At 49.4% G+C, this 24,228-nt stretch overlaps 1 protein-coding gene across 3 annotated transcripts in view; it reads right to left on the bottom strand.

Annotated features, from left to right (window-relative positions):
* The window catches only part of ASB14 (ankyrin repeat and SOCS box containing 14), a 568,121-nt gene that overhangs the window by 47,711 nt on the left and 496,182 nt on the right, over positions 1-24,228 (bottom strand). The gene's annotated exons all lie outside the window — the stretch shown is intronic.

The raw sequence follows: 24,228 nt of genomic DNA, 5'->3' as shown, positions 1-24,228 counted from the left end.
AGCAGCAGAGCTAGATGATGCAGGCATGTCATGGAACCATCAGTCCTGTGGCAGCAGCAGAGCTGGGTTTTGTACACATGTCATGGAACTGTCAGTTCCTGTGGCAGCAGCAGAGCTGGGCATTGTAGGTATGTCATGGAGCTGTATGTGCATGTGGCAGCAGCAGAGCTGGGTGTTGTAGGCATGTCATGGAATCATCAGTGCCTGTGGCAGCAGCAGAGCTGGGTGCTGTAGGCATGTCATGGAGCTGTCAGTGCCTGTGGCAGCAGCAGAGCTGAGTGTTGTAGGCATGTCATGGAATCATCAGTGCCTGTGGCAGCAGCAGAGCTGGGTGTTTGTCAGCATGTCATGGAACCATCAGTGTTTGTGGCAGCAGCAGAGCTGGGTGCTGTAGACATGTCATGGAACCATCAGTGCCTGTGGCAGCAGCAGAGCTGGGTGCTGTAGGCATGTCATGGAACCGTCAGTGCCTATGACAGCAGCATAGCTGGGTGCTGTAGGGATGTCATGGAACCATCAGTGCCTGTGGCAGCAGAGCTGGGTGTCGTAGGCATACCATGGAACCATCAGTGCCTGTGGCAGCAGCAGAGCTGGGTGTTGTAGTCATGTCATGGAACCATCAGTGCCTGTGGCAGCAGCAGAGCTGGGTGCTGTAGGCATGTCATGGAACCATCAGTATTTGTGGCAGCAGCAGAGCTGGGTGTTGTAGTCATGTCATGGAATAATCAGTGGCTGTGGGAGCAGCAGAGCTGGGTTCTGTAGGCATGTCATAGAAATATCAGTGCCTGTGGCAGCAGCAGAGCTGGGTGTTGTAGGCATGTCATGGAACCATTAGTATCTGTGGCAGCAGCAAAGCTGGGTGTTGTCATGGAACCATCAGTGCCTGGGGCAGCAGCAGGGCTGGGAGTTGTAGGCAAGTCATAGAACCATCAGAGTCTGTGGCATCAGCAGAGCTGGGTGTTGTAGGCATATCATGGAACCATCTGTGCCTGTGGCAGCAGCAGAGCTGGGTGTTGTAGGCATGTCATGGAACCATCTGTGCCTGTGGCAGCAGCAGAGCTGGGTGTTGTAGGCATGTCATGGAACCATCAGTGCCTGTGGCAGCAGCAGAGCTGGGTGTTGTAGGCATGTTATGGAACCATCAGTTCCTGTGGCAGTAGCAGAACTGGGTGCTGTAGGCATGTCATGGAACCATCAGTGCCTGTGGCAGCAGAAGAGCTGGGTGTTGTAGGCATGTCATGGAACCATCAGTGCCTGTAGCAGCAGCAGAACTGGGTGTTGTAAGCATGTCATGGAACCATCAGTGCCTGTGGCAGCAGCAGAGCTGGGTGCTGTAGGCATGTCGTGGAACCATCAGTGCCTGTGGCAGCAGCAGAGCTGGGTGTTGTAGGCATGTCATGTAACCATCAATGCCTGTGACAGCAGCAAAGCTGGGTGTTGTGGGCATGTCATGGAACCATCAGTGCCTGTGGCAGCAGCAGAGCTGGGTGCTGTAGGCATGCAATGGAAGCATTAGTGCCTGTGGCACCTGCAGAGCTGGGTGCTGTAGGCATGTCATGGAACTATCAGTGCCTGTGGCAACAGCAGGGCTGGGTGTTGTAAGCATGTCATGGAACCATAACTGCCTGTGGCAGCAGCAGAGTTGGGTGCTGAAGGCATGTCATGGAACCATCAGTGCCTGTGGCAGCAGCAGAGCTGGGTGTTGTAGGCATGTCATGGAACCATCAGTGCCTGTGGCAGCAGCAGAGCTGGGTGCTGTAGGCATGTCATGGAACCATCAGTGCCTGTGGCAGCAGCAGAGCTGGGTGTTGTAGGCATGTCATGGAAGCATCAGTGCCTGTGGCAGCAGCAGCGCTGGGTGCTGTAGGCATGTCTTGGAACTGTCAGTACCTGTGGCAGCAGCAGAGCTGGGTGTTGTAGGCATGTCATGGAACCATCAGTGCCTGTGGCAGCAGCAGAGCTGGGTGTTGTAGGCATGTCATAGAACCATCAGTGCCTGTGGTAGCAACAGTGCTGGGTACTGTAGGCATGTCATAGAACCATCAGTACCTGTGGTAGCAGCAGAGCTGGATGTTGTAGGCATGTCATGGAACCATCAGTGCCTGTGGCAGCAGCAGAGCTGGGTGTTGTAGGCATGTCATGGAATGATCAGTGCCTGTGGCAGCAGCAGAGCTGGGTGCTGTTGGCATGTCACGGAATGTTCAGTACCTGTGGCAGCAGCAGAGGTGGGTGCTGTAGGCAATGTCATGGAACCATGAGTGCCTGTGGCAGCAGCAGAGCTGGGTGCTGTAGGCATGTCATGGAACCATCAGTGCCTGTGGCAGCAGCAGAGCTGGGTGTTGTAGGCATGTCATGGAACCATCAGTACCTGTGGCAGCAGCAGAGCTGGGTGCTGTAGGCATGTCATGGAACCATCAGTGCCTGTGGCAGCAACAGAGCTGGGTGCTGTAGGCATGTCATGGAACCATTAGTGCCTGTGGCAGAATGTAATGGAACCATTAGTGCCTGTGGCAGCAGCAGAGCTGGGTGTTGTAGGCATGTCATGGAATCATCTGTGCCTGTGGCAGCAGCAGAGCTGGGTACTGTAGGCATGTCATGGAACCATCGGTGCCAGTGGCAGCAGCAGAGCTGGGTGTTGTAGGCATGTCATGGAGCCATCAGTGCTTGTGGCAGCAGCAGAGCTGGGTGCTGTAGGCATGTCATGGGACCATCAGTGCCTATGGCAGCAACAGAGCTTGGTGCTGTATGCATGACATGGAACCATCTGTGCCTGTGGCAGCAACAGAGCCTGGTGTTGTACGCATATCATGGAGCCTTCAGTGCCTGTGGCAGCAGCAGAGCTGGGTGCTGTAGACATGTCATGGAACCATCTGTGCCTGTGGTAGCAGCAGAGCTGGGTGTTGTAGGCATGTCATGGAACCATTAGTGCTGTGGCAGCAGCAGAGCTAAGTGCTGTAGGCATGTCATGGAACTGTCAGTGCCTGTGGCAGCAGCAGAGCTGGGTGTTGTAGGCATGTCATGGAACCATCAGTGCCTGTGGCAGCAGCAGAGCTGGGTGCTGTAGGCATGTCATGGAACCATCAGTGCCTGTGGCAGCAGCAGAGCTGGGTGCTGTAGGCATGTCATGGAACCATCAGTGCCTGTGGCAGCAGCAGAGCTGGGTGCTGTAGGCATGTCATGGAACCATCAGTGCCTGTGGCAGCAGCAGAGCTGGGTGTTGTAGGCATGTCATGGAACTATCAGTGCCTGTGGCAGCAGCAGAGCTGGGTGCTGTAGGCATGTCATGGAACCATCAGTGCCTGTGGCAGCAGCAGAGCTGGGTGTTGTAGGCATGTCATGGAACCATCAGTGCCTGTGGCAGCAGCAGAGCTGGGTGTTGTAGGCATGTCATGGAACTGTCAGTGCCTGTGGCAGCAGCAGAGCTGGGTGCTGTAGGCATGTCATGGAACCATCAGTGCCTGTGGCAGCAGCAGAGCTGGGTGTTGTAGGCATGTCATGGAACCATCACTGCCTGTGGCAGCAGCAGAGCTGGGTGTTGTAGGCATGTCATGGAACCATCAGTGCCTGTAGCAGCAGCAGAGCTGGGTACTGTAGGCATGTCATGGAACCATCAGTGCCTGTGGCAGCAGAGCTGGGTGATGTAGGCATGTCATGGAACCATTAGTGCCTATGCAGCAGCAGAGCATGGAGCTGTAGGCATGTAATAGAACCATCAGTACCTGTGGCAGCAGCAGAGCTAGGTGTTGCATGCATGTCTTGGAACCGCTAGCGCCTGTGACAGCAGCAGAGCTAGGTGTTACAGGCAAGTCATGGAACCATCAGTTCCCATGGCAGCATCAGGGCTGGGTGATGTAGCCATGTCATGGAACCATCAGTGTGTGGCAGCAGCAGAGCAGGGTTTTGTACACATGTCATGGAACCATCAGTGCCTGTGGCAGCAGCAGAGCTGGATGCTGTAGGCATGTCATGGAACCATCAGTGCCTGTGGCAGCAGCAGAGATGAGTGTTGTAGACATGTCATTGAACCATTGGTGTCTGTGGCAGCAGCAGAGCTGGGTGTTGTAGTCATGTCATGGAACCATCAGTGCCTGAGGCAGCAGCAGAGCTGGGTGCTGTAGGCATGTCATGGAACCATCAGTGCCTGTGGCAGCAGCAGAGCTGGGTGTTGTAGGCATGTCATGGAACCATCAGTGCCTGTGGCAGCAGCAGAGCTGGATGCTGTAGGCATGTCATGGAACCGAGACTGCCTGTGGCAGAAGCAGATCTGGGTGTTGCAGGCATGTCATGGAATCATTAGTACCTGTGACAGCCGGAAAGCTGGGTGTTGTAAGCATGTCATGGAACTGTCAGTGCGTGTGGCAGCAGCAGAGCTGGGTGCTGTAGGCATGTCATGGAACCATCAGTGCCTGTAGCAGCAGCAGAGCTGGGTGTTGTAGGCATGTCATGGAACCATCAGTGCCTGTGGCAGCAGCAGAGCTGGGTGCTGTAGGCATGTCATGGAACCATCATTTCTTGTAGCAGCAGCAGAGCTGAGTGTTGTAGGTATGTCATGGGACCATCAGTTCCTGTGGCAGCAGCAGAGCTGGGTGTTGTAGGCATGTCATGGGACCATCAGTGCCTGTGGCAGCAGCAGAGCTGGGTGTTGTAGGCATGTCATGGAACCGTCAGTGCCTGTGGCAGCAGCAGAGCTGGGTGTTGTAGGCATGTCATGGAACCATCAGTGCCTGTGGCAGCAGAAGAGCTGGGTGTTGTAGGCATGTCATGGAACCATCAGTGCCTGTGGCAGCAGCAGAGCTGGGTGTTGTAGGCATGTCATGGAACCATCAGTGCCTGTGGCAGCAGCAGAGCTGGGTGTTGTAGGCATGTCATAGAACCATCAGAGCCTGTGGCAGCAGCAGAGCTGGGTGCTGTAGGCATGTAATGGAACCATCGGTGCCTGTGGCAGCAGAAGAGATGGGTGTTGTAGGCTTGTCATGGAATCATCAGTGCCTGTCACAACAGCAGAGCTGGGTGTTGTTGGCATGTCATGGAACCATCAGTGCCTGTGGCAGCAGAGGTGGGTGCTGCAGGCATGTCAAGAACCGTCAGTGCTTGTGGCAGCAGCAGAGCTGGGTGTTGTAGGCATGTCATGGAACCATCAGTGCCTCTGGCAGCAGCAGAGCTGGGTGATGTAGGCATGCTATGGAATTGCCAGTGCCTGTCACAACAGCAGAGATGGGTGTTGTATGCATGTCATGGAACCATCAGTGCCTGTGACAGTAGCAGAGCTGGGTGTTGTAGGCATGTCATGGAACCATCAGTGCCTGTGGCAGCAGCAGAGCTGGGTGTTGTTGGCATGTCATGGAACCATCAGTGCCTGTGGCAGCAGAGGTGGGTGCTGCAGGCATGTCATAGAACCGTCAGTGCCTGTGGCAGAAGCATAACTGGGTGTTGTAGGCATGTCACGGAACCATCAGTGCCTGTGGCAGCAGCAGAGCTGGGTGCTGTAGGCATGTCATGGAACCATCAGTGCCTGTGGCAGCAACAGAGCTGGGTGTTGTAGGCATGTCACGGAACCATCAGTGCCTGTGGCAGCAGCAGAGCTGGGTGCTGTAAGCATGTCATGGAGCCATCGGTGCCTGTGGCAGCAGCAGAGCTGGGTGTTGTAGGCATGTCATGGAACCATCAGTGCCTGTGGCAGCAGCAGAGCTGGGTGTTGTAGGCATGTCATGGAACCATCAGTGCCTGTGGCAGCAGCAGAGCTGGGTGCTGTAGGCATGTCATGGAACCATCAGTGCCTGTGGCAGCAGCAGAGCTGGGTGTTGTAGGCATGTCATGGAACCATCAGTGCCTGTGGCAGCAACAGAGCTGGGTGTTGTAGGCATGTCATGGAACCATCAGTGCCTGTGGCAGCAGCAGAGCTGGGTGTTGTAGGCATGTCATGGAACCATCAGTGCCTGTTACAGCAGCAGAGCTGGGTGTTGTAGGCATGTCATGGAACCATCAGTGCCTGTGGCAGCAGCAGAGCTGGGTGCTGTAGGCATGTCATGGAACCATCAGAGCCTGTGGCAGCAACAGAGATGGGTGTTGTAAGCATATCTTGGAACCTTCACTGCCTTTGGCAGCAGCTGAGCTGGGTGTTGTAGGCATGTCATGGAACCATCAGTGCCTGTGGCAGCAGCTGAGCTGGGTGCTGTAGGCATGTCATGGAACCATCAGTGCCTTTGGCAGCAGCTGAGCTGGGTGCTGTAGGCATGTCATGGAAATGTTAGTATCTGTGGCAGCAGCAAAGCTGGGTGTTGTCATGGAACCATCAGTGCCTGGGGCAGCAGCAGGGCTGGGCGTTGTAGGCAAGTCATGGAACCATCACTGCCTGTGGCAGCAGTAGACCTGGTTGTTGTAGGCATGTCATGGAACCATCAGTGCCTGTGGCAGCAGCAGAGCTGGGTGCTGTAGGCATGTCATGGAACCATCAGTGCTTGTGGAAACAGTCAGGCTGGGTGTTGTAGGCATGTAATGCAACTAACTGTGGCTGTGGCAGCAGCAGAGCTGGGTGTTGTAAACATGTCATGGAACCATCAGTGCCTGTGGCAGCAGCAGAGCTGGGTGCTGTAGGTATGTCATGGAACCATTAGTGCCTGTGGCAGCAGCAGAGCTGGGTGTTGTAGGCATGTCATGGAACCATTAGTGCCTGTGGTAGCAGCAGAGCTGGGTGCTGTAGGCATGTCATGGAACCATCAGTGCATGTGGCAGCAGATGAGCTGGGTGTTGTAGGCATGTCATGGAACCATCAGTGCCTGTGGCAGCAGCAGAGCTGGGTGCTGTAGGCATGTCATGGAACCAACAGTGCCTGTGGCAGCAGCAGAGCTGGATGTTGTAGGCATGTCATGGAGCCGTCAGTGCCTGTGGCAGCAGCAGAGCTGGGTGCTGTTGGCATGTCATGTAACCATCATTTCCTGAGGCAGCACAAGAGCTGGGTGTTGTAGGCATGTCATGGAACCATCAGTGCCTGTGGCAGCAGCAGAGCTGGGTGCTGTAGGCATGTCATGGAACCATCAGTGCTTGTGGCAGCAGCAGAGCTGGATGTTTTAGGCATGTCATGGAACCATCAGCGCCTGCACCAGCAGCAGAGCTGGGTGTTGTAGGCATATCATGGAACCATCAGTGCCTGTTGCAGCAGGAGAGCTGGGTGCTGTAGGTATGTCATGGAACCATCAGTCCCTGTGACAGCAGCAGAACTGGGTGTTTTAGGAATGTTTTGGAACCATCAGTACCTGTGGCAGCAGCAGAGCTGGGTGTTGTAGGCATGTCATGGAACCATCAGTGCCTGTGGCAGCAGCAGAGCTGGGTGCTGTAGGCATGTCATGGAACCATCAGTGCCTGTAGCAGCAGCAGAGCTGGGTGTTGTAGGCATGTCATGGAACCATCAGTGCCTGTGGCAGCAGCAGAGCTGGGTGTTGTAGGTATGTCATGGAACCATCAGTGCCTGTGGCAGCAGCAGAGCTGGGTGCTGTAGGCATGTCATGGAACCATCAGTGCCTGTGGCAGCAACAGAGCTGGTAGTTGTAGGCATGTCATGGAACCATCAGTGCCTGTGGCAGCAGCAGAGCTTGGTGTCTTATGCATGTCATGGAACCATAATTTCCTGTGGCAGCAGCAGAGGTGGGTGTTGTAGGCATGTCATGGAACCATCAGTGCCTGTGGCAGCAGCAGAGCTGGGTGCTGTAGGCATGTCATGGAACTGTCAGTGCCTGTGGCAGCAGCAGAGCTGGGTGTTGTAGGCATGTCATGGAACCATCAGTGCCTGTTGCAGCAGCAGAGCTGGGTGTTGTAGGCATGTCATGGAACCATCAGTGCCTGTGGCAGCAGCAGAGCTGGGTGCTGTAGGCATGTCATGGAACCATCAGTGCCTGTGGCAGCAGCAGAGCTGGGTGCTGTAGGCATGTCATGGAACCATCAGTGCCTGTGGCAGCAGCAGAGGTGGGTGTTTTAGGCATGTCATGGAACCATCAGTGCCTGTGGCAGCAGCAGAGCTGGGTGTTGTAGGCATGTCATGGAACCATCAGTGCCTGTGGCAGCAACAGAGCTGGGTGTTGTAGGCATGTCATGGAACCATCAGTGCCTGTGGCAGCAGCAGAGCTGGGTGCTGTAGGCATGTTATAGAACTGTCAGTGCCTATGGCAGCTGCATAGCTGGGTCTTGCAGGCATGTCATAGAAACATCAGTGCCTGTGGTAGCAGCAGAGCTGGGTGCTGTAGGTATGTCATGGAGCCATCAGTGCCTGTGGCAGCAGCAGAGCACAATGTTGTAGGCATGTCATGGAACCATCAGTACCAGTGGCAGCAGCAGAGCTGGGTGCTGTAGGCATGTCATGGTACCGTCAGTGCCTGTGGCAGCAGCAGAGCTGGGTGTTGTAGGCATGTCATGGAACCACCATTGCCTGTGGTAGCAACATTGCTGCGTTTTGTAGGTATGTCATAGAACCATCCGTGCCTGTGGCAGCAGCAGAGCTGGGTGTTGTAGGCATGTCATGGAACCATCAGTGCCTGTGGCAGCAGCAGAGCTGGGTGTTGTAGGCATGTCATGGAACCATCAGTGCCTGTGGCAGCAGCAGAGCTGGGTGTTGTAGGCATGTCATGGAGCCATCAGTGCCTGTGGCAGTAGCAGAGGTGAGTGCTGTAGACATGTGATGGAACCATCAGTGTCCATGGCAGCAGTAGAGCTGGGTGCTGTAGGCATGTCATGGAACCATCAGTGCCTGTGGCAGCAGCAGAGCTGGGTGCTATAGGCATGTCATGGAACCGTCAGTGCCTATGGCAGCAGCATAGCTGGGTGCTGTAGGGATGTCATGGAACCATCAGTATTTGTGGCAGCAGCAGAGCTGGGTGTTGTAGTCATGTCATGGAACTATCAGTGCCTGTGGCAGCAGCAGAGCTGGGTGCTGTAGGCATGTCATGGAAATATCAGTGCCTGGGGCAGCAGCAGAGCTGGGTGGTGTAGGCATGTCATGGAACCATCAATACCTGTGGCAGCAGCAGAGCTGGGTGTTGTCAGCATGTCATGGAGCCATCAGTGCCTGTGGCAGCAGCAGAGCTGGGTGCTGTAGACATGTCATGGAACCATCAGTGCCTTTGGTAGCAGCAGAGCTGGGTGTTGTAGGCATGTCATGGAACAGTCAGTGCCTGTGGCAGCAGCAGAGCTGGGTGTTGTAGGCCTGTCATGGAATCGTTATTGCCTGTGGCAGGAACAGAGCTGAATGCTGCAGGCATGTCATGGAACCATCAGAGCCTGGGGCAGCAGCAGAGCTGAGTGTTGTAGGCATGTCATGGAATCATCAGTGCCTGTGGCAGCAGTAGAGCTGGGTGTTGTAGGCATGTCATGGAAACATCAGTGCCTGTGGCAGCAGCATAGCTGGCTGTTGTAGGAATGTCATGGAACCGTCAGTACCAGTGGCAGCAGCAGAGCTGGGTGTTGTAGGCATGTCATGGAACCATCAGTGCCTGTGGCAGCAGCAGAGCTGGGTGCTGTAGGCATGTCATGGAACCATCAGTGCCTGTGGCAGCAGCAGAGCTGGGTGTTGTAGGCATGTTATGGAAAGATCAGTGCCTGTGGCAGAAGCAGAGATGGATGCTGTACACATGTCATGGAACGTTCAGTGCCTGTGGCAGCAGCAGAGGTGGGTGTTGTAGGCATGTCATGGAACCACCAGTGTCTGTGGCAGCAGCAGAGCTGGGTGTTGTAGGCATGTCATGGAACCATCAGTGCCTGTGGCAGCAGCAGTGCTGGGTGCTGTAGGCATATCATGGAACCATCAGTGCCTGTGGCAGCAGCAGAGCTGGTGTTTAGGCATGTCATGGAACCATCTGTGCCTGTGGTAGCAGCAGATCTGGGTGTTGTAGGCATGTCATGGAACCATCTGTGCCTGTGGCAGCAGCAGACATGGGTGTTGTAAGTATGTCAAGTAACTTTCAGTGCCTGTTGCAGCAGCAGAGCTGGGAGTTGTAGGCAAGTCATAAAACCATCAATGCCTGTGGCAGCAGTAGACCTGGGTGTTGTAGGCATGTCATGGAATCATCAGTGCTTGTGGCAGCAGCAGAGCTGGGTGTTGTAGGCATGTCATGGAACCATCAGTGCCTGTAGCAGCAGCAGAGCTGGGTGTTGTAGGCATGTCATGGAACCATCAGTGCCTGTGGCAGCAGAGTTGGGTGCTGTAGGCATGTCATGGAACTTTCAGTGCCTGTGGCAGCAGCAGAGCTGGGTGCTGTAGGCATGTCATGGAACCATCAGTGCCTGTGGCAGCAGCAGAGCTGGGTGTTGTAGGCATGTCATGGAACCATCAGTACCTGTGGCAGCAGCAGAGCTGGGTGTTGTAGGCATGCCATGGAACCATCAGTGCCTGAGGCAGCTGCAGAGCTGGATGCTGTTGGCATCTCATGAAACCATCAGTGCCTGTGGCAGCAGCAGAGCTGGGTGCTGTAGGCATGTCATGGAACTGTCAGTGCCTGTGGCAGCAGCAGAGCTGGGTGTTGTAGGCATGTCATGGAACCATCAGTGCCTGTGGCAGCAGCAGAGCTGGGTGTTGTAGGCATGTCATGGAACCATCAGTGCCTGTGGCAGCAGCAGAACTGGGTGTTGTAGGCATGTCATGGAACCATCAGTGCCTGTGGCAGCAGCAGAGCTGGGTGTTGTAGGCATGTCATGGAACCATCAGTGCCTGTGGCAGCAGCAGAGCTGGGTGTTGTAGGCATGTCATGGAACCATCAGTGCCTGTGGCAGCAGAGCTGGGTGTTGTGGGCATGTCATGGAACCATCAGTGCCTGTGGCAGCAGCAGAGCTGGGTGCTGTAGGCATGTCATGGAACCGTCAGTGCCTGTGGCAGCAGCAGAGCTGGGTGTTTTAGGCATGTCATGGAACCGTCAGTGCCTGTGGCAGCAGCAGAGCTGGGTGTTGTAGGCATGTCATGGAACCATCAGTGCCTGCGGCAGCTGCAGAGCTGGGTGCTGTAGGCATGTCATGGAACCATCAGTGCCTGTTGCAGCAGCAGAGCTGGGTGTTGTCAGCATGTCATGGAACCATCGGTGCCTGTGGCAGCAGCAGAGCTGGGTGTTGTAGGCATGTCATGAAACCATCAGTGCCCATGGCAGCAGCAGAGCTGGGTGCTGTAGGCATGTCATGGAACCATCAGTGCCTGTGTCAGCAGCAGAGGTGGGTGTTTTAGGCATGTCATGGAACCATCAGTGCCTGTGGCAGCAGCAGAGCTGGGTGCTGTAGGCATGTCATGGAACCATCAGTGCCTGTGGCAGCAGCAGAGCTGGGTGTTGTAGGCATGTCATGGAACCATCAGTGCCTGTGGCAGCAGCAGAGCTGGGTGTTGTAGGCATGTCATGGAACCATCTGTGCCTGTGGCAGCAGTAAAGCTTGGTGTCATTGGCATGCCATGGAATGATCAGTGTCTGTGGCAGCAGCAGAGCTGGGTGTTGTAGGTATGTCATGGAACCATCAGTGCCTGTGGCAGCAGCAGAGCTGGGTGTTGTAGGCATGTCATGGAACCATCTGTGCCTGTGGCAGCAGCAGAGTTGGGTGTCATAGGCATGTCATGGAACCATCAGTGCCTGTGGCAGCAGCAGAGCTGGTTTTTGTAGGCATGTCATGGAACCATCAGTGCCTGTGGCAGCAGCAGAGCTGGGTGTTGTAAGCATGTCATGGAACTGTCAGTGCCTGTGGCAGCAGCAGAGCTGGGTGTTGTAGGCATGTCATGGAACCATCAGTGCCTGTGGCAGCAGCAGAGCTGGGTGTTGTAGGCATGTCATGGAACTGTCAGTGCCTGTGGCAGCAGCAGAGCTGGGTGCTGTAGGCATGTCATGGAACCATCAGTGCCTGTGGCAGCAGCAGAGCTGGGTGTTGTAGGCATGTCATGTAACCATCAGTGCCTATGGCAGCAGTAGAGCTGGGTGTTGTAGGTATGTCATGGAACCATCAGTGCCTGTGGCAGCAGCAGAGCTGGGTGTTGTAGGCATGTCATGGAACCATCAGTGCCTGTGGCAGCAGCAGAGCTGGGTGCTATAGGCATGTCATGGAACTGTCAGTGCCTGTGGCAGCAGCAGAGCTGGGTGTTGTAGTCATGTCATGGAACCATCAGTGCCTGTGGCAGCAGCAGAGCTGGGTGCTGTAGGCATGTCATGGAAATATCAGTGCCTGGGGCAGCAGCAGAGCTGGGTGGTGTCGGCGTGTCATGGAACCATCAATACCTGTGGCAGCAGCAGAGCTGGGTGTTGTCAGCATGTCATGGAGCCATCAGTGCCTGTGGCAGCAACAGAGCTGGGTGCTGTAGGCATGTCATGGAGCTGTCAGTGCCTGTGGCAGCAGCAGAACTGAGTGCTGTAGGCATGTCATGGAATCGTCAGTGCCTGTGGCAGCAGCAGAGCTGGGTGTTTGTCAGCATGTCATGGAACCATCAGTGTTTGTGGCAGCAGCAGAGCTGGGTGCTGTAGACATGTCATGGAACCATCAGTGCCTGTGGCAGCAGCAGAGCTGGGTGTTGTAGGCATGTCATGGAACCGTTGGTGCCTGTGGCAGCAGCAGAGCTGGGTGTTGTAGGCATGTCATGGAAATGTCAGTGCCCATGGCAGCAGCAAAGCTGGGTGCTGTAGGCATGTCATTAAACCATCAGTGTCTGTGGCAGCAACAGAGCTGGGTGCTCTAGGCATGTCATGGAACCATCAGTGCCTGTGGCAGCAGCAGAGGTGGGTGTTTTAGGCATGTCATGGACCTGTCAGTGCCTTTGGCAGCAGCAGAGCTGGGTGTTGTAGCATGTCATGGAACCATCAGTGCCTGTGGCAGCAGCAGAGCTGGGTGCTGTAGGCATGTCATGGAACCATCAGTGCCTGTGGCAGCAGCAGAGCTGGGTGTTGTCAGCATGTCATGGAACCGTCGGTGCCTGTGGCAGCAGCAGAGCTGGGTGTTGTAGGCATGTCATGGAACCATCAGTGCCCATGGCAGCAGCAGAGCTGGGTGCTGTAGGCATGTCATTGAACTATCAGTGTCTGTGGCAGTAACAGAGCTGGGTGCTCTAGGCATGTCATGGAACCATCAGTGCCTGTGGCAGCAGCAGAGGTGGGTGTTTTAGGCATGTCATGGACCTGTCAGTGCCTTTGGCAGCAGCAGAGCTGGGTGTTGTAGCATGTCATGGAACCATCAGTACCCATGGCAGCAGCAGAGCTGGGTGCTGGCATGTCATGGAACCATCACTACCTGTGACAGGAGCAGAGCTGGGTGCTGGCATGTCATGGAACCATCACTGCCTGTGACAGGAGCAGAGCTGGGTGCTGTAGGCATGTCATGGAACCGTCAGTGCCTGTGGCAGCAGCCAAGCTGGGTGTTGTCAGCATGTCATGGAACCATCAGTGCCTGTGGCAGCAGAGCTTGGTGCTGTAGACATGTCATGGAACTGTCAGTGCCTGTGGCAGCAGCAGAGCTGGGTGCTGTAGGCATGTCATGGAACCATCAGTGCCTGTGATAGCAGCAGAGCTGGGTGTTTTAGGCATGTCATGGAACCATCAGTACCCATGGCAGCAGAGCTGGGTGCTGGCATGTCATGGAACCATCACTGCCTGTGACAGGAGTAGAGCTTGGTGCTGTAGACATGTCATGGAACTGTCAGTGCCTGTGGCAGCAGCCAAGCTGGGTGTTGTAGGCATGGCATGGAACCATCAGTGCCTGTGGCAGCAGCAGAGCTGTGTGTTGTAGGCATGTCATGGAGCTGTATGTGCCTGTGGCATCAGCAGAGATGGGTGCTGTAGGCATATCATGGAACCATCAGTGCTTTTGGCAGCAGCAGAGCTGGGTGCTGTAGGCATGGCATGGAGTCGTCAGTGCCTGTGGCAGTAGCAGAGCTGGGAGTTGTAGGCATGTAATGGAACCGTCAGTGGCTGTGGCAGCAGCAGAGCTTGGTGCTGTAGACATGTCATGGAACCGTCTATGCCTGTGGCAGCAGTAGAGCTGGGTGCTGTAGGCGTGTCTTGGAACCATCAGTGCCTCTGGCAGCAGTAGAGCTGGGTGTTGTAGGCACATCATGGAACTGTCTGTGCCTGTGGCAACAGCGGAGCTTGGTGCTGCAGGTATGTCATGGAACCGTCAGTGCCTGTGCCAGCAGCAGAGCTGTGTGAAGGACAACTTGCTATAGGGTAAGGCATTCTACAGAGCAGTGTAGATTACATATCAGCACACACTGCCTTATTGCAAGCTTTTTTGGCAATAATTCTCTTAGTACCTTGCAGCAATTGTTCTGACTAGCTTTTCCCTTTCTTTTTAGCCATTGTGATACAGTGAAAGTACCGATGAGAGGTGTTGCACAACCAGATGTTCTTGGAGAATCAGCTGCAGGTCCTCTATGTCCTAACATATTTCTTCCAGTTGATTCTCTGAGTCAAGAATCAGTAGCTGTGACAACATCTGGAAGACCTGAATGTGAGGAGGCCTGTGCTATACCCAGTAGCACCTATGACAGCACTGACATGATCGAGGTGGAGGCAAAGATGGTATTTGATAAAAGGAAGTGCGATATCCTTGAGCAAGATCTTCAGTCAAGTGCAGTGACAGTAGACTACTCAAGCACTGCATCAGGACATGTGCAACTCTCCAAACATTCTAACACCCACACTGCAGTTTGCAACAGCATGAATAATGTCTTAAAAGATTATGACATTGGCTTGTACAAACATGGTTATCTTACAGATATTGACAGAAAGACCATTTGACCATGCAGTGGGTACTGCCTGAAGGCTCTGAGTTAATGTTTCATGGGGTATTCTGGAAGCCAGCAAAACAGAAGATTCAGTGCACAACTTCTGCATTAATTCTAGTTTGCACAGTATTCATAGAGTTTGTATGGGGTCTTCTGTGGTCCATACTTTGTCTTCAACACAGCTAGAGAACGTGTGTTGGTCTCCACACCCATGACCAATTGGTCTAATGCAAGTAAGATTCTTGAATAATATAGCAGGCTAAAGGACCATGGAAATGCATTTACAAAGCCAGAGGCATTTCTAGAAGTATGTTCTTGGCAACTGTAAACAGATTATCAGTACATTGCGCAGAAAGATAAGAAGTTGCAAGAACGTTCAATTCATGAATTGAGATGTATCATGTGGATAATTCTTCTCTGTGGAAGACAGAATTTGCCACTCTGTGAAAAACTGACTTGCACAGGGAACTTTAAAGCACTGCCTAAATGCATGACTGAAGTGGACTTTGCACTCAATGAACATTTAAGGGAAGGTCTGTGAAATGCACTGTACACTTCAGCACAAATTCAAAATATAATTATTAATCTTATCAGGCTACAGATCCAGGGAAAATTTTTAAGTAGAGTTAAAGAGGCAAAGTTCTTCAGTTTAATTGCTGATGCAACAACTGACATCTCCCGTAAGGAGCAAGTGACTCTGGCTCTGTTATGTTAATAGAAGTGATGGAAATGTAAAAATTTGTGAAGAGTTCATTGAATTTGTGGAAGCGCTCGACACCAGAGGAAAAGCCTTATCTGACATCTTCCTACAGAGACTCACAGCATGGGGTGTGAACAAGAAGCTATTGCGAGAACAAGGCTATGACAGAGGAAGCAACATGTCTGGCCATTTTAATGGTGTAAAAGCAAGAATTCAAGCTCTGTTTCCAGAAGCTGTGTACAATGCCTGTAAAGCGCACAAGCTCAACACTGCCATAGTTCATTCATGTGCAATACGTGACATGGGAAACACTTTTAACACCAGTAGGAAAATAACTGCAATGCTAAAGTCATCCACTAAACATCACAATGAGTATTTAGCCCACCTTAAGGAATTCACAGAGTTCCTATATGAGGATGAAGATGAATATAGAAGTACCTCACTTCAAGCACCTGGCAACACCTGGTGGATGAGTCAGGCTGACTTTAGAGTGTATTGCTGAGCATGACAAAGATGCTGACTGGTATCTGTACTCACAAGATTTGATTTTGCTGTGGCTTTGGTTACAATGGAGTCTGTGTTTGATATGATTAAGCCACTCCATTGGTACCTGCAGCAGGAACAGATTGATTTGATTCAGGCTTGTAAAGAAGCAAAGGTTGTCACTGACAGTCTTAGAATTCAAACAGGTGGCAGCCAGAGCCATGGTAGAAAAAAGTGTTCCAAGGATCTGTGAAAGGCAGACTGAAGGAAGTAACGTTGGTGCTGCTGACCTACAGGGGTACTATTGGAGGAACATGTTCATTCCATTCCTGAATCATGTCATAGGTGAAATAAAAGACCAACTTATAGAACGTGGTCCACGTTTCATTGCACAGTATCTGGTGCCATCCATGCTGCATGCTTTGGAAGATGATGAGAAAGTGGTGGAATTGTACAATGAATACAAGACTAACATATTCAGTCTGCTCAGTTTCAAAAATAAGCTTAATCGATCGGTGGCCAGATGGAGAGCAGTTCCAGGAGACAAGCTGCCAACTTCCATTATTTCAACCCTACAGCAGTTGACCCCATCATTTTATCCAAATATAAACAGTGCAATAACAATTCCAGCCACCATGCCAGTGAGTGTTTCCTCTGCAGAGTGGTCATTCAGTGCTCTATGATGCATTAAGACTCAGCTGTGAAACACTATATCTGATGTACGTTTAAGTGGGTTGGCCGCAATTCACATACATGATGACATCAATGTTGATGTCACACAGGTGATAAAAGAGTTTGATCCATGCAATCATTGCTGCTTTAATGCCTTTCCAAGGTGATACAGCAGACCATCAGGAAGATGGCAGGTGGGTACTCATGGCTGGTTGAACATTGACATCTGCTGACATTGTGATGTGGATGGGTAGCCTCCCCTTTTGAATGGATTGTGGCCTGCTTGATATAAATGGATTAGGCTGCAGTTGCCAAATGTTATGAGAACCAGAGCATCCAACAGCTCAGCCCAGCTGGCTTCCTTTTGGACTGGGTTGTGGGCTGCTGCCTGTGAATGGTTTAGGCTGCTAGTAAATGCACCTAAACCAGAGCAACCAACAGCTCAGCCCAGATGGCTTCCCTTTGGCCTGGATTGTGGGCTGCTTATTGTGAATGGTTTAGGATGCTTTTTTATGGCATAAAAACTAGAGCAGTTATCAGCTCCCAGCAGCAGTTACTGTCCACTGTGGTTGTGTGAGGTGACTGGACCTGTGTGAAACTCACTGTTGGCTTCCCATTTCCTGTCTGGTGTGTGGTGGTGTGGTTGGACCTTTGTGAGGTTGGAGTGTGGTGGTGTGAATGGACCTCTGGCTACCTTGATGTGGTAGAGAAGCTTGTTGCAGTGAATGGCTCAGGCTGTCTCCCCCTGTTGACTGAGTTGTGCGCTGCTGCCTGTCAATGGTTTAGGCTGCTATTAAATGCACCAAAACCAGAACAGCCAATAGCCCAGCCCATATGGCTTCCCTTTGGCCTGGACTGCGGGTGGCTTATTGCGAATGGTTTTAGCTGCTTTTTATAAGGTATCAAAATCAGAGCAGTCATTAGCACCCAGCAGCAGTTGCTGCCAACTGTGGTTGTGTGAGGTGTGACTGGACATATGCGGGATTGGCTACTGGTTCCCCTTTTCTGGCTGGTGTGTGGTGGTGTGATTGGGCATTTGTGGGGTTGGTGTGTGGTGGTACGAATGGACCTCCATGTGACTGGCTACCTTGATGTGGTAGAGAGGCTTCTTGCAGTGAATGGCTCAGGCTGTCTCCCCCTGTTTTCTGGGTTATGGGCTGCTGCCTGCGAATGGTTTAGGCTGCTATTAAATGCATCTAAACCAGGGCAGCCAAAAGCCCAACCTGGATGTCTTCCCTTTGGCCTGGACTGTGGGCTGCTTATTGCAAATGGTTTAGGCTACTTTTCAAGGTACCAAAACCAGGGCAGTTTGCAGCGCGAATGTGTGTGTGTGTGTGTGTGTGTGTGTGTGTGTGTGTGTGTGTGTAAGAGTGAGTGTGTGTGTGTGCGAGAGAGACAGAGTATGTATGTGTGTGAGTGTGTGTGTGCCTGTATGAGAGAAAGTTAGTGTGTATGTGAGTGTGTGTGTGTGTGTGTGTGTGTGTGTGTGTGTGTGTGTGTGTGTGTGTGTGTGTGTGTGTGTGTGTGTGTGTGTGTGTTTGTGTGTGTGGTGTGAATAGACCTCTGTGAGACTGGGTACCTTGATGTGGTACCAAGGCTTGTTGCAGTGAATCAGTGCTACTAAATGCCAGTTAAGAGTGACCATGGACACCTCAGACTAAATTTTGGTGGGGCAGCATGGATGCATGGGGGGTAGCAGTACCAGACCTTAGAGTACAAATTGAAAAAAACTGTCTACACCCCTGCTTGCTACAATTAATAAACCAAGCAGAAATAGAGGAACAATCAGTAATAGGTTAAGCTCTAGAGTGCAGCGAGAAACACAGCAAATGAGCACAGATATCAGAGTACCACAAGTAATTACTTAAAAAAATCAGTTAAGAGTTATTACTTTAGATATTGAGATCTGGATGTATCTGAATTCAGTACAACAGTCAAATGCAGTGGTAACAGCAAATAAACTTCAAAAGTCAGAATTCAAGTGCAAAACACTATAAAATGCACAAATATCACAGCAACTGCAGTATAAATCTAGACAGAGTGCAAATCAGTACTTAAAAGTACTTATCCATCCATGAATGCAAATGAATTAAGTAGAAAATCCCTTCAAACAAGGTAGCCAAGTGAGTGGAAACTGAGATAATGAGAGTCGCTGGTATCTTCTTGAAGTGTAAAATTGTGACTTGTAGGATACTACAAGGAGTGGTGCCAGGCCCTCTCCTATTTGGAATTTGTTTTGCAAACATCCAAGCCAACATACCAGAAGTGTAGTGGACCAAGTCTGTTGATGTCTGCAAGCTTGGCACACTTATCCACTCATCTATTGATACCAAACAACTCCAGCAAAAGTTGGAATATGCACATACGCAGTGTACTGAAAACAGTCGCAAGCTAAATGCAAAAGAGTGCAAAGTTGTAGCATTTGGAAAAAACATTGCTCTCGCTTCATATGTTATAAATGGTACTTCCTTTCAGCCTGATATGATCATAAGAGTCCTGGGTATTTATGTGGACAACTCTCTCTCATCCTATTATCCTGCAGGAAAGTTGTCTCAAACAAATAAGTAATGACAAAATCATAGACTGAAACTAAATACCAAAAATGCATTATTGTATTCTTTGGGAAGTCATCTATGCCAGGGAACTACTACATTGAAAATACACCTGTAATAATTGACTCAGATATTCAAGATTTGGGAATTTATGTGGACAGTGGCCTAACTTTCAACCATACGTCCACTGTTGTAAGATATTGCACAGCTTATAAACAAGGGGATTGTGTCTAGATCTAGAGATTTCATTGTCCTCCTTTATTTACCCTGCTCTAATTAGGTCGGTCATTGAGTATAACGTCCCCAAAGTCTTGGCTTAAAAGGGCTAGCAAGTGCAGCTAGCCTAGTACTTACCCCTGAATATATGAACTTATGCTTCTACCTTAGTCAGGAAAGCCCTCTGTCTGGCAACTTAATTACCACAGGAATAACCTCAAGCGCTAAAGAAGTCATCCTAATAATGTATTCTTCCCTTATCAGACCCATCACTGAATACAATGACCCATTTGGAGCATACAAATCCAAGCATATTGTTCAACAGGAAAAGCTCCAAAGATGTCATAAAAGTTACAGGCTTTAAATCTTTGAACTAACGTAAAAGATTAGCATAACTCTTTTTATATTCAATAGCCTACTGGCTCCTCTGAGGTGACCAGTGCCTCATTTTCTGTCCCATGGAAAACACAATCCTATCTGACCTATTTGTTTGCAAGACCAGTAGCTCTATAAACACTGACATAATGACATCATGCCTCATTTACCAATAAATAAGAATCTCTGGGGTGATGGATTCTTAACTCAGGCTAAAAAAAGCAAAAAAACCACAAACTGAAGTAAAAGCCAAAAAAGCTCAACGGCTTACTAACTGTGGTCTGTTCAGAACAACAAGATGCAAATTTCAAAAAAATGCTGTGTAATAGATAGGACAGTTAAAAACCTCTTTAATAAAAATTGTTTAAAATAAGATAAGCACTTACATTTTGTTTCACCATAAAACTTCATCAGATAAATCTAAGTAGGGAAGAATTTATATAAGACATCATTCCTCAGCAGCCAATCAAATTGTCAGAACTGAGCCAGTGCCCCCTTAAAGGCAGACTTGCATTATCTTCTTAAAGCCTTTAATTTTAACAGACTAGAAATGGAAATACATTCATTAATGCCTGGCCAAACATCAGTTTGAAACACAGGCAGCCAAAACATTCTTTCTAGAAATAAGTGCAACGGGCCTCCTCTAGCCCCTTGGTGAATCTGCTCGACAACCACAAAAATAAAAATAATGGTCATGGAATTCTGTTACATGTTTAGTCAGGGCATCTGTGATTTTACCTTTTCATATATCATAAAGATGTTCATACATCCTTTCTTTTAAGACACGTTCAGTCTTTCCAGTGTAAAACGATGGACATACCTGACAAACAGCAGCTTAAGCCACACCTTTGCTGTTACAATCATATTTTCCTCTAACCCGAGCATGTTTTCTTATCCAAAAGAGTCACCCACTTGGATCCACTTACAGAAAGAGCATCTCCCACATTTGGTCATTCTACAGATGTTACTGGTTACATACCCACCAAGTTTATAAATAAATAAATAAATCTACATGGCTTTTCTCAGCTCATATCCACTCCTACCAGACTAGGTAAACCCCAAAACAAAGACAGCATCCTGGACTGGATCCTTACTAATAAAGATCCTGACCAGTACTCAGCAGGTACTCGTCCAGAGGACATGAGTGATCACTTACTCACCTATGTTATCAAATTCAAGAAAATCACCCCCTTCTTACAACCATAAAAAAATCAGGAACAATAATAAATTCAACGCCTCCATTTTTCAAACTGAACTTAAAGCCCACAACTGGACAATACTCAAGTCTCTTCCTCTTGAAGAGGCAGTTATCTACTTCAGCACCACCTTCCTCAAGATTCTAGATTCCCATGCTCCAATATGGTCCATTAGAACTAAAACCAAAACCGCACCATGGCTCTCTAAGGAAACAAAATCCAAAATCCTATCTAGAAACAAGATGTGGGTCACATGGCGCCTCTAAAGACCCACACTCCCACCAAACCTTCCGCAACTTAGAAATGAAACTAAAAGAATGATCTTAAATGATAAAAACTTCTTCCTCCACCTCCAACACAAACACCTTAATAATCCACAAAAATTCTGGGCAGGCTTAAACAAGCTCCTGCACCCAGGCCAGGCAACCACCCCACTCCAACAACTTGCAAACAACAGTGCCCTGTAAACATTGCTAACACATTCAATAGTTTCTTTACAGAAACTATACAATCCCTGGCCACACAATTCAAACAAACAACCAGCCCACTCCACTACCCATGCCAGCAGAATACTACAACTACATCAGATCATCTATTTACCTTGATCCAGTACCCATATCCTCTATAACATCTCTTCTTAAAAACTAAAACCCACTAAGCTAGCAGCTGACCTTCTCCCAGCTGAGTTTCTGCAAAAAGCAGCTGAGGCCATTTCTTATCCCGTCTCCATAATCATAAACCGTACCTTGTCAGAAGCCTTCATCCCCTCCATATGGAAAATGTCCCACATTATTCCTCTCCATAAAGGTGGTAGCTTACTAGAGCTAACCAACTACAGACCTATAGCTATACTCTCGCGCCTGGCCAAAATTATGGAAAAGTGTGTCCACAAACAACTGATGGAACACCTCACCAAAAATAAAATTCTAGCCAACTCCCAACATGGCTTCAGGCCAAATCACAGTACCACATCAGCCCTACTATCCTTTTCTAATACCATCAATAACTTCAGAAACAATAATAAACTATCATCTGCTCTTTTCTTAGACCTCTCCAAGGCCTTTGATATGGTGAACCACATTCAACTCCTCCATACATTAAAAAAACTATCACTCAGCAATTCCATGCTGAAATGCTTCCAATCCTACCTGTCCAATAGGCAACAGGCTGTTCTATGGCAGGACAAATTATCCACATGCCTACCTGTTACACTTGGAGTTCCCCAAGGATCTATTCTTGGCCCTCTTCTCTTCACCATCTTTGTTAATGACCTGCCCACAATCACCCCCCATGCCACATGCATTCAATATGTAGATGATTCGACTATCATCAGCACTGCCTCCAACCTGGCAGACCTCACTGCTTCAACCCAAGACACCTTCAACCTAATAGAAAAATGGTTCTCAAGTCGTCAACTAGTTCTCAACCCCAACAAAACAAAACTACTTACTTTCTCACCCACTAACAAGACTCTTCCCCCCACCTTCTCTATTACATCTTCCAATGGAATCACTATATCACCAGAAGCTCACACAAAGCTATTAGGTGTTACCATTGATAACTCCCTTAAATCTGACACCCATTTCAATCTTACCATCAAAACCGTCAATAAAAAGCTTGGCTCTCTCTATAAAGTAAAACACTTTCTCACTCCTCACGCTAAAATTACAATTGCCAGCACACACCTACTATCAACTCTTTTCTATGCCTCCCCCTCTTTACAAACCTAAACAAGACAACCCTTAACAAACTTGCTTCTTGTTACAATCACATAGCTAGATTTGCCACAATTTCCACCTTTAGAACGCACCACTGCACTAACTTGAAGCAACTAGGGTGGTTAGAGTTTTCCAGCCAACTCCATTTCAACCAACTCAAAACGGCTCACCAGATACTGTATCACCCAGAGAAAACACCAGCTCTGAAAAACATCATTCACCCCTATATTAACCTGCAATCTTTACGCTCCTCCAATAAGATCTTAGCTCAAACTACCAAAGCCAATAATTCTGCTGGGGATTCTCTGTTCTCAAACTTTGTAGGTAAAATGTGGAACTCCCTACCGACCATGCTCACCTCAGAACCTTCACTCCTACAATTCATAAAAAAGCTTAAACCCCATCTCAATACTCTCTGGCAATGTCCCTGTTCCAAACCTGATTAACCACTATCATTTACCCTTCTCTTACCTCACTATCCTTAACCGCTTTTTAACATGGCGCCTCGCCTTTGTAACTGACCTATGTTTTTTTTTTATATGCTGCTGTTATTTTTTTCCCAAGATGTGATGTATCTTTATATTGTATTTAGAACTCAACTATCTTCCTTTTTTGCATTAACAATGTTCATATGTCTGTTATGTACCTGGAGCTTTTCTCCCCGGGCCTCCGCTGAAAATGGACATGTATCCAGTCGGACTCTCCCGGTTAACAAATGTAAAATAAATAAATAAAATAAATAAATAAATAAATAAATTGTACCTTCCAACATCTTCTTTAAGTTCTTCCCTCTTCTAAAAACCACCAAAGGGCATTCTGAACGTACACCTGCCCTTCTATGTCGGAGGCAAGCCCCCCATAACCGCCAAGTTTATAAATAAATACATATGGGTCTACTTCATAACACTGAAATTTCATAAAGTTGAATTTCATAACATCGAGTCCATAACATCGAAAATTCAAAACACCAAAAACTCAGAACATTGAAAGTGTGCTTCATAACATTGAAAAATACATTGCACAATAAATAAAATCACCTCCACTTACAACACCACCTAACTAATAAACACACTTTCTACCATGCTTCTTGCAGGGGGGAATGCCCCCCTGCACCCCCCATGTTGGGGGGGGCTCTGCCCCGTACACCCCCCATAAATTAAATATACCAACTCCAAGATCGCACTACAGTGGAAAAAAGTTAATTTCCTAACCTCAGAGTATGGTGATTGTGATACAGTGAGGTTAGGAAATTTACTTTTTTTCCACTGTAGTGCGATCTTGGCGTTGGTATATTTAATTTACGGGGAGTGGGGTGGGGGTGCAGGGGCGCTTGCCCCCCTGCAGAAACATAGTAGAAAGTGTGTTTGTTAGTTAGGTGTTGTTATAGGTGGAGAGGATGTTATTTAGATATGCATTGTAGTTTTCAATGTTATGAAGCACGCTTTCAATGTTCTGAGTTTTCAATATTTTGGATTTTCAATGTTTTGGGATTTAGATGTTTTGGTGTCAATGTTATGAAATTCAACATTATAAAATATCAATGTTATGAAGTAGACCCATTTTTATATATATATATATATATATATATATATAT

This window comes from Protopterus annectens, chromosome 7.part1 (genome assembly GCF_019279795.1).
Source record: "Protopterus annectens isolate FY-2018-M chromosome 7.part1, PAN1.0, whole genome shotgun sequence".
In the NCBI taxonomy this organism is placed as follows: domain Eukaryota; kingdom Metazoa; phylum Chordata; order Ceratodontiformes; family Protopteridae; genus Protopterus; species Protopterus annectens.
This window is presented reverse-complemented; position numbering and strand designations above follow the sequence as displayed.